The sequence below is a fragment of the Ambystoma mexicanum genome, chromosome 6q (genome assembly GCF_040938575.1).
Source record: "Ambystoma mexicanum isolate Mex_15411 chromosome 6q, UKY_AmexF1_1, whole genome shotgun sequence".
NCBI lineage: Eukaryota > Metazoa > Chordata > Amphibia > Caudata > Ambystomatidae > Ambystoma > Ambystoma mexicanum.
In genome coordinates this window covers 727460463-727477939 of record NC_090937.1, presented here as the reverse complement: position 1 = coordinate 727477939, position 17477 = coordinate 727460463, and the positions used below count along the sequence as shown (strand labels likewise).

General features: G+C 46.0%; 1 protein-coding gene across 1 annotated transcript in view; it reads right to left on the bottom strand.

The window, feature by feature from the left end:
- TMEM184C (transmembrane protein 184C) overlaps nt 1–17477 on the bottom strand; it is a 591213-nt gene that overhangs the window by 123412 nt on the left and 450324 nt on the right. The window lies entirely within an intron of this gene.

Genomic DNA, 17477 nt, shown 5'->3' with positions numbered 1-17477 from the left:
GGGACCACATTTCTAAGCTTCTAAAATATTTTGGGACCTCCCCTCCAATTGTGTTATAAGCCATCCACCAGCTCCTTTTTTTTTTTTTTTACCAACCCTGTAATGCTGAAATACGCATAGATGCCCCTGAAAATCCCAGGTGTTCGTGAACATCAGAGGACTGCCCCAGATATAAGGACTGTTCACAGAAGTCAGTTGAAAAGTACCTGTTTTTTTTGCTTTTGAAGGCCATATGCCATCCCATCCTCATCACCCCTCGCCTCCCCAAAGATTGTTTCAGTAGTTTGACCAGTGCAATGTTGTGTTTTTAAAAGGCTTTTACTGCGATGTTCGTGGACAACATACACTGTCCATGAATCCAAGATGGTGGGCATTTCCCAAAAATGTGATGCACCTCACGCTCTTCACCATTCAATCAGCGGGCGCATCTGATGTCCGCGAACGTCGTCCTCTGGACCAATCGGAGGCCCGTCTGCAGACCGAACCAGATATCAATAATTGTATTTACCTACATTTTGGTCGTTTTAAAAAATAAACTACTGGACGGGTTTACACCAAATTTACAAAAGCATGCTTTCGGGACCAAGCAGCGGCTCCTGCTGCAAATTTGGTGAAAATCCGTCCAGTGGTTTGGGCTGTAGGCGCGAGCACATTTTTGTTTTTCATTGCGTCTATCTAAAAAAAAAAAATCACACATTTTGGGACCCCTCCCTATAACTTTGCCCTCCCCCCCTGGGCGAAACCTCACCAAACTTCACAGAATCAATCTGATGGGGCCATATACTTTTTTTTGCAAAGTTTTGCGAGGATTCATCTGGGGACAGGAGCGGGCAAAGTTATAAGCCTTCCAAAAAGTGCTCTTCCTATGGGTTGAGCAACTTAACCATAATTACACGGCCGCTACCGCAGGCCGTTTAATATATATATTGTCAATTCACTACCACATACAAAACCTCAATTATCTTAAAAATCACATCATTCAATTTTACAATGCAATATATTAAGTTAAAATCATTTCCTTGAAGAAAATTGTACAGCAATGTTCGCATACAATAGCTTCTTGCCTACATTTTGCACTTTCTCCTGTGACCGCAGTGCCTTTTTCACAGCCGTTTTATAACTTTAGTTAGGTTTCGTTATCTCATAATCTATGCTTTTATTACTAACTTCAATACTTCTCAACCAGCTGACTGTGGGCTTGCCATAGTTGATACAATAGTGTATTGTGCGCTACTTCGCAAAGTGTTTTCCTCAACACAAGGCTCTTCTACAATAACACTGTTTTGCATCCAACAAGGTTATATTCCAGTTTTAAATATTTAAATGGTAAGGATAGGGCTGCAATAACCATTTTTCTAATCATTGCTGCCTCCAATTTCTCCAGATATTTTTCACCCCTATTTCAACTCCATGTGTCATTACTGACCTAATCATGGCCATATACACATTTAGAACTGAATGAACAGAATGCCCACCACAATTTCCCACAAATGCAGTAATTGCACCCACTGTTTGTGTAACTTGCCTATTCATCAAATCTCAGTTCTTATCCCATTTCAAGCCCTCATCTATCAACACCCAAATATGTATATTCCTTTACTGTTTCAACCTTGTCCCCATTAATCTGCCATACAGTCCTCCTCAATTTCTTCCTTCTCCCAGGTGCATTAAATACCAACGATTTTCGTTTTATTGGTGTTACTGGTAAGTTTGTTTTCCTTGCAGAAGGTTCCCAACTTATCCAATTTGATTTGCGCTACCAAATCGTCTGCATATCCTCACCAGGATAGAGACAAACTTCCATATTTATCCTATTATGAACCACTATCGTCCAATACCCTTTTCAGGTCTGACAAATACAGGTTAAACAAGCAGGGTGCCAAGACGCAACCCTGCTTGACCCCCCTCTCCCTGCTTGTTGGTATCCAAGTGGTAACTTTGCTTTTCTTGTCAAGGCGCACCCGAAAACATGTTTCTGTATGTAATGCCCTTTGCATTGTCAATAGCCCATCTGGTATTTCTAGGGCCTCCAGTTTCTTCCACAACCGGGCTCTACTCACAGTATCGAATGCTGCACTTGTATCAATGCAAGCAGCATATACTGGTAATTCCCTCGTATTCCAAGAATACTCAATTAGGCTTACCAATGTGAGTAGGTTACTAGTTATGCTTTCCCCTTTCTAAATCCTGTTTGTTTATAGGGGACCAGTTTATTTGTCTCACACCATATAGCTAGCTCGTCCAAAAGGACTCTGGCAAATATTTTAGAGAGGATGCTTAACATGGCTAGGAGCCTTTAGTTTGATAGTTCTAGTCTAGAACCCTTTTTAAAGACCAGTAATATTAGGCTTTCTTTCCAACATGATGGATGACATCCTATACTATTTATAGCTTTGAATACTTAACAAGCCCTTTTACCACAGTATTGTTTCCGCCTTTAACAAAGCATTGCTAGTACCATCTGATCCCATGGCGATGAATGCCTTCAGTTACTGTCAACCAATTGAGCAACTGTAATGTTACACTGCCATATACCGTCCACCTTTCCATCACTCTCGTAATATAACTCTAGGTCTCCCAGGGTTTTACCAATTTATGACTCCCACACAGGACAGAAAGCATTACTAATCAGAACTCCCCCCCCCCTTATTATTTGAATTCACATATTTCCAAAATGGAGTAATTTCTTTGAATAGCTGCCTTAACCACACAAATGTTTTTGATATTATCTCAACCACCGCTTAAATGTATCCTTACGTTCTTTTATATCTTGTCCACTATACATCTGTATCTCTATATTGATTGTGTAATATGAAATCAAACTGGTATTTATGTATATCCTTTCTAAGAGATCTTGTTTCCTTTTCAATGGTTTTATCATATTGTTCCCTCCTATAAATAGCCGAATTCTTGGTCTGTGGACCTGATTTTCCACCCTGTATATTAGGACATACCTTATGTCTTTCAGAGTCCAACGATTTTGATAGTTCTAATGAACAGGGCCACTCCAAGAGGTTAACCAAAACCAATTCCCATTGAATGCTCTCCATAGCAACGGATAGCATTCAAGGATATTCTCATGAGTGAGAGTGGTGTCAAGGGTCCACAATGAGTCCACACAGTGAAGCATACAATAATTCTATTTAGACAAGAATGAACAAAAATACTATTTTTAATCTAGGCCTTAAGCACACACACAAAAATTAATCGAGCATGTGATAATATCACACAACACTCAATAATAAATATATATACAGTCACTGTAGGGTTTTAAAATGCATTTAATTACTTAAATCAAGAAAAAGAGGTAAGTGATGCAGTAGGATGGAACCAAGTCACAAGAAATAGTCCCTAGCTTTGGAAGTCCAATCCCTATGAAGAGTCAGGCCTTGTGCCGAAAAGTCACAATGCTTCTCCTCAGAATGTATCTGATGCAGGTAAAGTACTTGTGGTGGTGATTGTTCAAGAGAAGAAATGCAACAAAGTTACTGGCAAAGTAAAATTGTGTTATTTTCTTTCAGGTTTCACTGCTCAGGTGCGACAACCGAAAAGCAGAGGAATTGAAGGTGTGGGGGACCACAAGAAGGAGTAACGCACCAAGGACATTTTTTAGACTTTTTAAAATTAAATAATAATGAAAAAAGGACTTACTGTCCCTATCGCTACCGGGATATTCCCTGCCTACCAGAATTACACTAAGGGTGCTCGTCCATCATCAAAGTCCAAATGTCCCCCATACAAACTCTACTTGTAACTGTCCCTACCACTATAACTAAATAACACCAACATTTTCAGCTTCTGGTAACTTCCCTTTAGCCAGACTTCTTGGGCTTCTTCTTAGGGTTATTCCATGAAAACAAAAAGTTCTTGGAGTTCCGAAAAAAAAATGGTTAAAAGTTAATAAAGAAGGTTTCTTGATGTTCTTTGATTGTCTCTTATAAGACTCTGCAACTCTTGATCTATGTTTACAGAATTGTTCGCTGTGAGGTTATGGAACCCTCCTGCATCCTTATTGCACCTCTTTTGGTGATCTTTCAATCTTCTCTGCCTCGCTTTCACTCTTTCACAATATCTCTGATTGGGTGTTCTGAATTCTTCTTAGTCGATTGACAACAACTCTGGTGGCCTCTCCAAAGGCGTGTATTTCGGGTTTCTCAGGCTCCCCTAACCTGCGTTCACACTTAATTCAATTAGTTTTTCAAAGTCCTTCATAGAGCACGGCCAGTGCTCATCCACTGTTACTTTCAACAACTCTCTTGTAGTTTCCCAAGACATATTTTCGGTTTCTCAAGTTGCCATAGCCAGCATTATAACTTGTTTCATACACTTTTTTCAGTCCCAGTTGCCTCCCCCTTTCCTGAACCACCCAGATAGCTTCTGTAGGGTTCATAGGGCTTGGCATCGGGATATGGCGGCTTCGCCTTCTCTGTTCTCTACTTTCACGAGTCTATCACCGACTCTCTCTCGGCATCTGTTCGCTTTGGTAGGCTCTGCACACGTCAGCAGATGGGAGGTTTCATTCCTCCAGATTCAACTGGTCTCTGAACTGTTTAGTGGACCGCAGGCCCATCACAGCTTCCTTGTGGTCCCGGCACCAAGCGGGATGGTCTCTATGACTCTGTACCTGCAGTGCTTGCTCCACTGCTCGCTACACCGGGCTTCTGGCGTTCTCTCGCTCTCAGGCTCCCACTAGCGCAGCAGTGCTCCACTCCTCGAGGAAGTACCTACGTCAGGTCCTCTCCTGTGTAAGGTTCTCTATTCTCCTCGATTACAACTGGGTTTTTGTATGTCAACCAAAACAAAAGGAATAGGTCTTTCCTCTTTGACTATGTTGTTCAGGTGGGATCCAGGATTACCTGAAACCAAAGAGGTTGAGGAAATGGCACTACTTGGTGGATTCATAACAGACGTTTTCAAAACACAAGTAACATGAGTTTTTCCAACTCTGATGTAGGCAGATAAGGAACTTCCGGTCCAGAGAACATTATCAGAATGGGAGTCCTTGTCCTCAAGAGTGGAGTCACTCCGAGGCAAGTCCCACTAGCCCAGACCCCTAGCCTAGAGCATATCTTGCTTAGCAGGCTCACCTCCCTAGCCTCAAAAAAAGGGTTGCTTCCTACTGGGGAGAAGGGATGAATACCCTAGTTTCGTCAGAAAGGATACAAAGACTTGTTCTCAATGTTATCCCATGGCATGCAGGATCCCTGACTGATTTCCCCAAAGAACTGGCTGGGTCGACTGAGAGGGCGGGGGAGGGAGCGAGGGGCGTGTTGGATTTCCTGCCTTTGGTTCTGGGGTGAGATGCCCAGGAGCTGCTGGTGCAAGGAGTCTTCCGTTTAGGTCCAGGAGCAGAGTGCAACCCTTGGTGATGTTGAAATGCAGATAGCAACGATCCAGACCTCCTCAGTACTCTTAACAGGACAGGAAATGTGAGTTCCAGCAACAACCACCATACAGACGATGGTAGGTGTCCTTCCAGTTGCCTTTGAGGTAGACCTTCCAGAGCAGGATCCCTTGAAGCTGGGAGGCTGAAATTCAGCAGGAAAGTGGCTTATACCACAAGCTAGCGACCACCTAATTTCCGGCTGCAACTGCGGAACAGTGACTGTTCTAGTGAGATAGACCACTGGAAAAGTGGTCAGTCCACCGGGTAGTCTAGGGACACCATTGAAGGCTCAAGACGGCTGGATCCTCGAGAGCACGCCGTGACTGGTTGGTCCCACCAGTGCAGGGGCTGAAGCATCGCACAGGGCCTTCGCAGATCAGGTAGTCCAACAGGGCTTCACTGGGCTAGACGCAGGAAGGGATGCAGGGACTCTTCAGTCGGCTGTTCTTCTACAAAAAATTCTTGGTTCCAAAGAAATGGCTGCAGGAGCCCACATCTTATCCAAAGCAAGTCCAAGCCTGCCAATAGTAAGAATCTGCACCATTGAAACAGCTACTAGATGTCCACTAGTTGTCCAGTCTGGGACAACTAATGGTTTCACTCATGCCCCTTATCTATACTCACTGGCACCAGAGATGTGGAGTGGGACCCGACAGTCCCATCCACTTCTTGAGCCATGCACACACAAAGGCATGACTGGCAAGCAAAAGCTTTGCCGGGCAAGTGTGTTAGGGAGAATTCTCAGAAATGTGATAATTCCTCTCTACCTTAGAGACCCCCAGCTCTTTTGCTGGACTTCAGGACTTTTCATTTCTAACCTGGAGACCTTTTTCCGACTCTCTTGTGTATTTTTTTCTGTGATTTATACTCTTTGGACAAACTCCATAGGCATTATCTTTACATTGTGACACACAGCACCCTCAGTGCAGTGGCACAGGGAAGTCTTAGATTTCCTAAAGGTTTGAATACCTTCTATTGGTGAAACTACCGTTTCCAAGAGCAGTGAAGTTAAATTCTTTACTTAAATTTGTAACTTTCTAAACCAAGCACACACTATCTTACAATAGGGTGCAGGAGGGGTTACTTATTATCCCCTTTATCTAGTTTCTCATGTAACATTTTTATGTTACCCTTTCTACAATTAATGGCTGGTGGCAGTGGTTTACTTTTTACTACCATTGTGTGTTTTTACCGCGGGCTGCGTTTGCAGCCGCAGTAAGACACCCATGGGTAACCATTTTGTAAAAAAGCCCGGTCTTTGTTTTTCGCCATTTCTTGTTGGAAAGGTCCTTCTGGAGATTTACTCTGCACACCAAACCAGGTTTGGTCCCTTTGTTCATTTTGTCTTTGGCGGGATTCACGAGTGAAGCCCGGCTTCGGCTCCACTATGTCTGGCAGGGGTGTGAGGGAGTGAAGGAGGTGCCTGAAACTCCCTGTGCTTAATCCCCTTGGTTACAGGAATGCACCCAAAGGTGATTGGCCGGCTGGCTGTCCTCGGAGGAAAGCCACCCTGCTGTGTGATTGACAGCTCGGCTGGAATGAACGGGAGACACTGTCATGATGCCTACCCCCGGAGCACCAGGCCAGGCCCAGCACCCCCGGGAGCAGGCATCACGCCCCCGGGTAAAAGCCCAGCGGCCCTTTATAGGGGCTCTTTCGACTCTGTCCTGGCGCCGTTGGCGCCAGGCTCATAAGGGGAAGTGTTTGGTGCACTTACCTAAAGCAGACCATGCTGCACACTCACCTGATGCAGACCATGCTGCATGAAGAACCAAGCCAAATGAGGCTTAGGAGGGACTATTTTTCTGAAGGAACTATTTTGTTACTTGGGTGGGGCTGTGGAAGAATACTCACCTGGAACTTCTTCCAAGGTTATTTAAGCCACACCCGGACAGTCACACGTGCTTCGCGTTGTTCTGCATCCCAGCAGCTGAACGCTCACCGTGTCTGCTCCTGCACCTGGACTCCAGCCACGCCCGCCTCGAACCTGGAACACCTGTAAGGGAATAAGAGAAGAGAAAGGTGAAAACCAAGAACTATTTCAACCTTCTTACCTGCATCCGGAATCTTCACGCCAGCATTCCTGAAGGAAGACTTCCATTTAAAAGCACCGCGTTGCTCGCTGCAGCGCCGCGCTTCACTCACCTGTTCCCGAGACGCTGCCCGGCTCCATCGCAGCTCTCAGTGCCGGTCGCCACATCTCTGCACCGCACCTAAGGGAGAGAAGAAGAGACAAAAGGTGAGCAAGGGAACACAAGAGGAAAGCCGGATTTTCAGCCATATTACTTACCGGCTATTCTTGGTGAGCCATTCCACATTTCGGGTCGGCACCACATCTCTGGCAGGTACCGCACCCCGGCCCCTATGGGGAAAGGACAAAAGACATTACTGGGGAATTATAAAGACATTTAGAGGGGTCGCCCTCATCACTAACTCACCTGATTTCACCCCGGCAACTTAACCCCTCAACGCATCGCCTTTGTTCTGCACTTGAAATAAAGGACAGGAAAAGACAACATAAAAGGAGGCTCACACTTGAACTTTTGCATCTTCATACTTACGGCGTATCGCTCAGTAAAGTCAAGTGGATTTGCCAGCGCCATTCTGAAAACCAGTGAAGTAACTGGACGAAAGCGCGCCCCTGCACCAGAAGCAGGATGGAGAGTTCATCCTTCCAAACCATAAGGTGAGCTTAAACCGGGGGTTTTGGAGGAAGTCAGAGGTGAACGAAGGGGGAAAGGGGGGAGCTAGCACATTATTCAGCAGACAGTTAATCCCCTTTCTCATCTGCAGAAGGATAATCCTACGGGCCAGACAAGCAAGATTTGGGGGTCCTGTTCAATCGGTGGTCCGAATTCTGCGCATCACGCTTGAAGAGGCCACAGCAACCCAGAACAGACCAGCGCCTCCGTGGGAGCCAGGTGAGCGTTACAGAACGCGAAGCCTTCCTACAAATTCCCACCCAGGCGCTATGGAAACTTCCGTACTGACCAGTTGGCCCAACTACTGGGGGAATTACGGGCCGAAGTACACGCCGCTCGTCAAGAGACTAATGCTCTCAGGAGGGAAGTGATTGTAACAAAGGAAAGAGCTGATGACCTGGCTAGACAGCTTTTGCAAGGTCAAGCTGGACAAACTCCTTTACCCGGTTCCGGAGGGAACCCCGCTCCTGTGCTTTCCAGTAACCCGGTGCAGATTAATCTACCTGGAAACATGCCGCTGGCCCCACCCGAACGCTTTGCTGGGGACCCCAAACGATTCGCCGTATTCATGAATCAGTGTCGTTTGCATTTCCTGTGCAGACCTGGGGCCTTCCCTAATGACCAGTCCAAAGTAGCCTTTGTATTGTCATATCTCAGCGGCAATGCTGCCAATTGGTCAGTTCCACTGGTAACTCAAGATGACCCGATTCTTCGTGATTTTCAAAGATTTCAAGCAAGCATGGAAAGGTTATTTGCTCGTCACTCCCAGGGGCAGGCTCTAGATGACGAACTTCTATCTCTGCGACAGGGCAATCAAGACCTCCTTTCCTACATTGCAACCTTTAATAGACTAATTGTGGAAACTGGGTGGCCAGAGGATAAAAGAATCACGTTATTTTATCGAGGTCTACACAGAGAACTTAAAGATGTCCTGGCCCAAGTTGTAAATCCGCCCCAAGAGTGCTCAGAATATATAGACTTAGTGGTCCAATTGGATCACAGACTGCAAAACAGAAAAGCAGATCGGTCCAAGTTTGAGACCCGGGTGTTAGTCAAGACCCATGCTAATCTCAAGGGGGCTGAAGCCTCAGAGCCAATGCAAATCGGAGGAGTTAAAGGACCTTTAACGCAAAAGGAACGTGAAAGAAGACGGCAGATGCACTTATGTCTTTATTGTGGATCCTCTGGACACTTTCTACGAGATTGCCCGGCAAGGCCGCCCAGGAAGGTGGTAGGAGCCGCTGAAAAAATCCATGAAACCTCTGTATCGGGAAATGACCCCGCCCGACAAGCGTAGGGGTCCGCTTGCCGAGCTTGAAAACGAACTCTCAGACCTTGCATTTCACTGTGCCAATGGTCCTCGTAGATCCGGAACAGCCTAAGCGGTTGCATGCAATAAAGGCATGCATCGATAGTCGGGCTATAGGAAACTATGTGGATCGTGAATTGGTCTCCAGGAATAACCTTCCCCTGCGTCCTAAAACCAGCAAAGATGTCATCACCACAGTCGATGGAACCGAAATTGCCTCGGGACCGGTAACACATTCCACAGCTGAGGTAACACTTGTAGGTCCGGACGGCCATCGGGAGGCAGTTGTGTTTGATGTAATCAAGGCTCCACAGTTTCAGGTTATACTCGGAATCCCTTGGTTAGAGACACATAATCCTCGAATTGATTGGCGAGCGAAGAGAATAACCTTTCCAGAGTGTGCACGAACCTGCTACCCAGAAAATCTGAAGGTCAGTCTAGCATCAGTAACCTCTGTCTCCATACAACTACCTCCGGAATACCAAGACTTTCAGGACGTCTTCCAAAAGGAACAGGCCAACACGTTACCTCCTCACAGATCGTACGATTGCCAAATCGATTTGGTGCCCGGTGCACAACCCCCTTGTAGCAGGATTTATGCCCTTATTGAGCCGGAGAATCTGCATTTGAGACAATATTTAGATCAATACCTAGCCAATGGTTTCATTCGCCCGTCAAAGTCTCCGGCATCCTCAGCTTTGTTCTTCGTGCCAAAAAAAGAAGGCGACCTTAGAACTTGTATCGATTACCGCGCATTGAACCAGATAACTGTTAAAAATCGTTACCCTCTGCCTTGGATCCCTGAACTCCTTGACCAGGTGAAGGACGCTTGCATATACTCCAAGTTAGATCTCCGGGGGGCTTATCATCTGGTACGAGTTAAAGAAGGCGACGAATGGAAAACGGCCTTCCGTACAAAATATGGACTATTCGAATACCAGGTGATGCCTTTTGGGTTGTGCAACGCGCCTACTGCCTTCCAATTCTTCATGAATGATGTCCTTCGGGAACTCATCGACGTCTGTGTTGTCGTGTATATCGATGACATTCTGGTGTACTCCTCTTCGGAATCTGATCACAGAAAACATGTCAGGGCCGTCCTTGAGAAATTGCGCCAGCACAAACTGTTTGCAAAGCTGGAAAAATGCATTTTCCATACCACCGAGGTTGAATTTCTCGGATTTATCCTGACACCTAAAGGGGTCCGAATGGACTCACGGAAAGTGGATGCCATCCTCAAATGGCCATCACCTAGTTTGGTGAAAGGTGTCCAAAGCATGCTTGGTTTTGCCAATTTTTATCGCAGGTTTATCCCAGAATTTTCACGGGTGGTGCAACCCATCACTGCACTCTTGCGGAAGAATAAATGTTTTGAATGGACCAAGGAAGCTGAACAGGCCTTTCAGGAATTAAAAGCTAAATTTACGTCCGCACCTATTTTGAAACATCCGCGTCCTGATCTCCCATATATAGTCGAAACCGATGCATCCAGCTTAGCCATGGGAGCTGTCCTGTCTCAGAGAGACCCCGAAACCAACCAACTGCACCCCGTAGCATTTTGGTCCAGAAAGTTCTCACCGCCGGAGATAAATTATGCAATCACTGATAAGGAATTATTAGCCATTAAGTCCGCCTTTAAGGCTTGGCAGCATTATCTTCTTGGCGCCAGGCATACCATCACCGTGATCACCGAAATTTACAATATTTAAAAACTGCCAAGGCTCAGTCTTCACGACAGCTCCGATGGGCTTTATTCTTTGCAGAGTTTGATTTTGTAATCACCTACCGTCCTGGCTGTAAGAATGGCAAAGCGGACGCGCTATCTCCAATTGGAATGGGAGAAATGGACACAAACTCAGAACCTGTACCGATAATTCCCGAACAAAGAATCTTGGGGATAACCACTTTACAAACCCTTGAAGACATTCAAGCATGGGTGAAACTATTCCTGGACTCTTCAGCCTTGCAGGATTGGATTAAATGGGGGTCTGCCTTTTCAATCAACGATGGCTTACCTTACTTCCAAGGACGTTTATTTTTGCCAGAAAAGGAATTGCAAGAACTGGTTATTTCCCGTCATCACGATACTCTGATGGAAGGACATCCTGGCATTGCCAAAACAGAGGAAAAAATTAAACGACAATTCTGGTGGCCGTCCTGGCGAAAGGATGTTAAATCTTTCGTGATGTCCTGTGGAGTTTGCGCCCAAAACAAAGGTCAAAAAACAAAACCCGCCGGTCTTCTTCAACCCTTAGACATTCCACCAGCACCTTGGCACACCTTGTCACTAGATTTTATCACTGACCTGCCCTCTTGTAATGGATACAATACTATTCTGGTTGTGGTGGATTTATTTTCCAAGATGGCCCATTTTATTCCGTTGAAAGGATTACCTTCAGCTTTTGTTCTTGCCAAGGAATTCCTCAAAAATGTCATCCGTCTGCATGGATTCCCGTCCATACTAATCTCCGCTCGGGGAAGCCAGTTCGTTTCTCGTTTTTGGAAAAAGTGTTGTCAACTGGCACAAATCGACGTAAGACTCTCAACCAGCCACCACCCACAGACCGATGGTCAGACGGAGAGAACGAACCAGACCCTTGAACAATATCTACGATGTATGTTGCACCAATCGTAGGGTAATTGGAAGGACATTTTATGGGTGGCTGAATATGCATACAATAACTCGATACACTCTGGAACTGGTCAGAGCCCCTTTTATACCCTATATGGACATCACCCTCGTACTTCAGACCTGGACTCACCTTTGAGCCTCGAAATGCCCGCAGTGGACCATTTGCATTCTACGATTACTCAAGCCTTCAAGGATGCTACTGCACACTTACAACATGCGAAAGGGAAATACAAAAAGAATGCGGATCTGCATCGCAAGGAGGCGCCTCCATACCAAATAGGGATCAAGTATGGTTGGCTACCAAACACTTATCGCTCAAGGGACCTCGGACTTTTAATCCAAGGTATTTAGGCCCTTACTCGATCAAAGCTATAATTAACCCAGTGGCAGTCAAGCTAGATCTACCAGCTAACATGCGGATTCATCCCGTCTTTCATGTGTCGCTTTTGAAACCAGTGCAACCAGGAACCAGATTAATAAAGCCACCAGAACCAATCCAGATAGATGGGGAGCTTGAATTCGAGGTGAAGAACATTTTGGACTCTAAGATCTCAAAATCAAAACTTTTCTATCTAATTGATTGGAAGGGGTACGGGCCTCAGGAAAGATCTTGGGAACCCAGCGACCACGTACATGCACCTCGGCTAGTAAAAAGGTTCCATCGGAATTTCCCGAACAAACCGAAACCTCCTGGGGAAAAGGCCTTGGGAGGAGCCTTGGGGGGGAGTGCTGTCATGATGCCTACCCCTGGAGCACCAGGCCAGGCCCAGCACCCCCGGGTAAAAGCTCAGCGGCCCTTTATAGGGGCTCTTTGGACTCTGTCCTGGCGCCGTTGGCGCCAGGCTCATGTTGGACATCAGTCCTGGCGCCATAGGCGCCAGGCTCATAAGGGGAAGTGTTTGGTGCACTTACCTAAAGCAGACCATGCTGCACACTCACCTGATGCAGACCATGCTGCATGAAGAACCAAGCCAAATGAGGGTTAGGAGGGACTATTTTTCTGAAGGAACTATTTTGTTACTTGGGTGGGGCTGTGGAAGAATACTCACCTGGAACTTCTTCCAAGGCTATTTAAGCCACACCCGGACAGCCACACGTGCTTCGCATTGTTCTGCATCCCAGCAGCTGAACGCTCACCGTGTCTGCTCCTGCACCTGGACTCCAGCCACGCCCGCCTCGAACCTGGAACACCTGTAAGGGAATAAGAGAAGAGAAAGGTGAAAACCAAGAGCTATTTCAACCTTCTTACCTGCATCCGGAATCTTCACGCCAGCATTCCTGAAGGAAGACTTCCATTTAAAAGCACCGCGTTTCTCGCTGCAGCGCCGCGCTTCACTCACCTGTTCCTGAGACGCCGCCCGGCTCCATCGCAGCTCTCAGTGCCGGTCGCCACATCTCTGCACCGCACCTAAGGGAGAGAAGAAGAGACAAAAGGTGAGCAAGGGAACACAAGAGGAAAGCCGGATTTTCAGCCATATTACTTACCAGCTATTCTTGGTGAGCCATTCCACATTTCGAGTAGCGCCACATCTCTGGCAGGTACCGCACCCCGGCCCCTATGGGGAAAGGACAAAAGACATTACTGGGGAATTATAAAGACATTTAGAGGGGTCGCCCTCATCACTAACTCACCTGATTTCACCCCGGCAACTTAACCCCTCAACGCATCGCCTTTGTTCTGCACCTGAAATAAAGGACAGGAAAAGACAACATAAAAGGAGGCTCACACTTGAACTTTTGCATCTTCATACTTACGGCGTATCGCTCAGTAAAGTCAAGTGGATTTGCCAGCGCCATTCTGAAAACCAGTGAAGTAACTGGACGAACGCGCGCCCCTGCACCAGAAGCAGGATAGAGAGTTCATCCTTCCAAACCATAAGGTGAGCTTAAACCGGGGGTTTTGGAGGAAGTCAGAGGAGAACGAAGGGGGAAAGGGGGGAGCTAGCACATTATTCAGCAGACAGTTAATCCCCTTTCTCATCTGCAGAAGGATAATCCTACGGGCCAGACAAGCAAGATTTGGGGGTCCTGTTCAATCGGTGGTCCGAATTCTGCGCATCACGCTTGAAGAGGCCACAGCAACCCAGACCAGACCAGCGCCTCCGTGGGAGCCAGGTGAGCGTTACAGAAACCTGCATAAAAGGCAATGCTTTTTGGCTTGGAAGGCAGAGTCGACCACTGGACGAAGGATTCCGAAGAAGAACTTGGAAGAGACGCCTGCTGCAACTCCTGGACCGTTGGTTTGCCCGGTGAAGCCCTGCTGCAGTGCTGAAGATCAGAATTCATTTCTACTAGAGAAGCCCTGCAAGGACGACTTCTCCCCTTGGGTTGGTGGGACCAATCAACCCCAAAGTGAACTCGTTTTGACATCCTCTCAGAGCTGGCTGTACTTCCACTGCTTCTGCTGTTGGAACCGAAGTGCCAGAGACGAAGAACATCAAACCGAATGGATCACTTTTAAGTCGAAACCGAGCACCAGGAAGATCCTCCGGACTTATCTGAAGAAGGTCTGACAAGCCTGAGCCACCTCAACTGAGTGCTGGACCCCAGCTGCGAGAAACTATGAAGTGGTATCCGAGAATCTCAGTGTTGCTATTTGTTTTCAGACGCGAGGAGCTGAAACCACGAAGTGCAGCTGAATTGAAATTTGCCCATTGCTGCCGCTGGCATTCCCACTACAGTGCAGGAGTCCTGAGAAGTCCCCCCCCTCTTGTCCCCACGACGGAGGCTCAGGAACAACAGGATCTGCAGAGCTGTACAGGAATAGAAGCCAGCTGGAACCATTTCTTCTAACCAAAGGTACTGTAAAGTTAAGAGGACTTACCTCTTGTTGTGTAGCCTTACTTGCTCTCAGTTCAGACTTGTCTTGGTTGCCCTTGCAGAGTCGTTTGCAGCTATGCCCCTCAGAAGCCTTATAGCTTGTGGCTCTTCAAGTGATTTTATTTCAACAAACGTTTCTAAAGCATTGTGGAAGACTTTTACTTACCTGCAAAGAAGACCTTCAGCTCCCCCTAGACTTTGCTCAACTAACATTGGCTGTCCTAGCTCCCCGAGAGACTCTTTTTACCTCTGACTCCGCGCCTTTACCTTTTCCCCAGGAAAGGGTTAAACTTACTTTGCATTGGAGGGTTTGAAAAGTACTTACCAGTTTATGAGTTATTTGTTAACCTTTGTTTTATTCCCTAATTTAACCTTTGCACCAAACTCAGTATTGGAATGTACCAGTGATAAATCAATGTCCACAGTGTCCTAGCTATTTAAGGCACCCAAGGGTATAGGAAGTGTCTGTGTGCCCAATGGGTATTATCTGATTTAGAGAAACAAGTGTGTTTTTGAAGTATATTATAATTGTTACATGTTTTGCTTGCTTCTGAAGAAGGCTTATATAACTGACTGTTAAATAAATGAATAATTGTTTAATCAAGAAACCTTGAGTGTATGTGTTTATTTGAATAACTGTCACTGTGAAACTCAGTATTACAACCCTACTGCTCACATTGATCCCTCTTGAGATAAGCCTGACTGCTCAGCCACACTACCAACCTGTGTAGTACAGACTTATACCAAAGGTTGGGTTCCTATTGCCATGAGGTCAAGGTGACTGTAGTCCTCCAAAGGATACTGCACACAATCTTGCCTAACAAAGTGTATGACCTTATATGCGATTTCCTGAGCAGCTGAAAAGGCAGGAAGAAGGCAAAACAACAAGATGGTCAAAGGGCAAGCAAACCTCTCGTGGTGTGGCCATTTTAGGGCACTAGCCACATTTAGCAGCCATACGCGGTGAACATGAATGTGGACACTTAAAAATTGTACAAATATTATTGCTTCCACCAGGCTGTCTTAAGGTACATATAAAAGTAACCAAAAATCCCAAGTGTAAAAGACTAGGATGATGCAAAAGTATTCCCATTGACTGCACTGTAAAATGCTGTATGCAATTCTAAAAAGTTATAAAAGTGTTATAGTTAAAAGGGAAACATAGTTGCCCAGTACTGATAGTCTGAATGACTGATCAGCTTTCCCATACCAAAATGATCAAAAGGCCAGGGGAGCCTAGCTGAAGGCTTCACTTCCCTGTAAAGAGTCAGGACAGGTTCAAAAACAAAAGCAACACTTTTTGGGGGTCCATATAACTATGGAGGGAAGGTTGCCAAAAGAGAAATCTTACCCAACAGGCACCTTTGCATCTTTTCAACTGTAAAGAATATGGGGATAACCGGCATACCCAGAGGACTCAAAGAATGAAGAACCCATTCCTCCAGCAATAGTTATCCCTGTTGACATGCCCATTAATCAGCGCTTCTTTTGTCTTTAGAGGCCCTCCACATCTTCAGCTCTCCTGTGGAATAAGGCCAACAACTCTACTACCAAGAGTCGGCAGGCACTTGCAATTCCACATCTGTGAAACTCACCAACACCATCAGCAAATCAGCTCTCGCTAAGTTGTCATTCACACCCACTGATTCGGTTTTGTTCAGGAATGCTCTTACGTCAACTACTGCCTTAGTTCATTAGCCATTGAAGACTACAGATCTGCTTACTTCAGCGAACACATAATTCCAAAGATTATTCTAATGTGCTTACCCTTTTGACCATTCAGACCTTGCCTGAAAACTGTGTAAATTTGTTTGATCTTGTACGGTGAGTCTGTTATGGAGGCCTTATCCATGTCCATTTGCCCTCCTCAGCCATTATTCCAAGTCAAAGATACAAAATCTGTGTTAATCTTGCTCAGAATCCATTTACACCAGAAGAGCACACCAACAGTTACTCTCAAAATTGGTCTGGATTACATCCAGCCCCTGTATTGGCCAAGTTATTACAGCACCTGCACAGGTTTCTGGCTTCACATTGGTTACAATTCACCAAGTTCTGAAAGCTCTCATTTCTGTAAGCACACACTGGTAGCCTGTGCGCACCACAGCACTGCTGTGTGGACCTTACTAATGCTGAAACTCCAAACCAGCAAGGGCTAATCAGGCCCTGCGTAGCTCCTCTGCACGACCCAAACTTAACCCTACACTTCAAAAAACCATAGTCTATGCTGCATCACAGAGCTCAGGCAGCCTGAGTCTCAACCACAGAGTCATCTCCTGACACATGTCATAGCCTATAACATGTTACGTTGCAGTTCTACCCTGCACAGTCTAATTCCAGCACACAGAGAGACCAACATTGTGCCGAGCAGCTTGTCGTCTGAGCACTAATGTACTTGCAGCACTCCTTCGGTTGTCCGATCATCACATAAGTCAGCTGCTGTCAGAGCAGGAAACCTCGGCTGGATCCAGATACCATATTGCTCTAAACACAGCTTTGGGAGCACCAGTACTTTTTATGAAATCTCCAGTTTAGGGTACACAACCATTTTGTAGCTCAGGATTAAATCATGGCAAGAAGTACATTTTCCTGCATAGACCTGCTCAATAGATTTCTCAGATGAGAGCA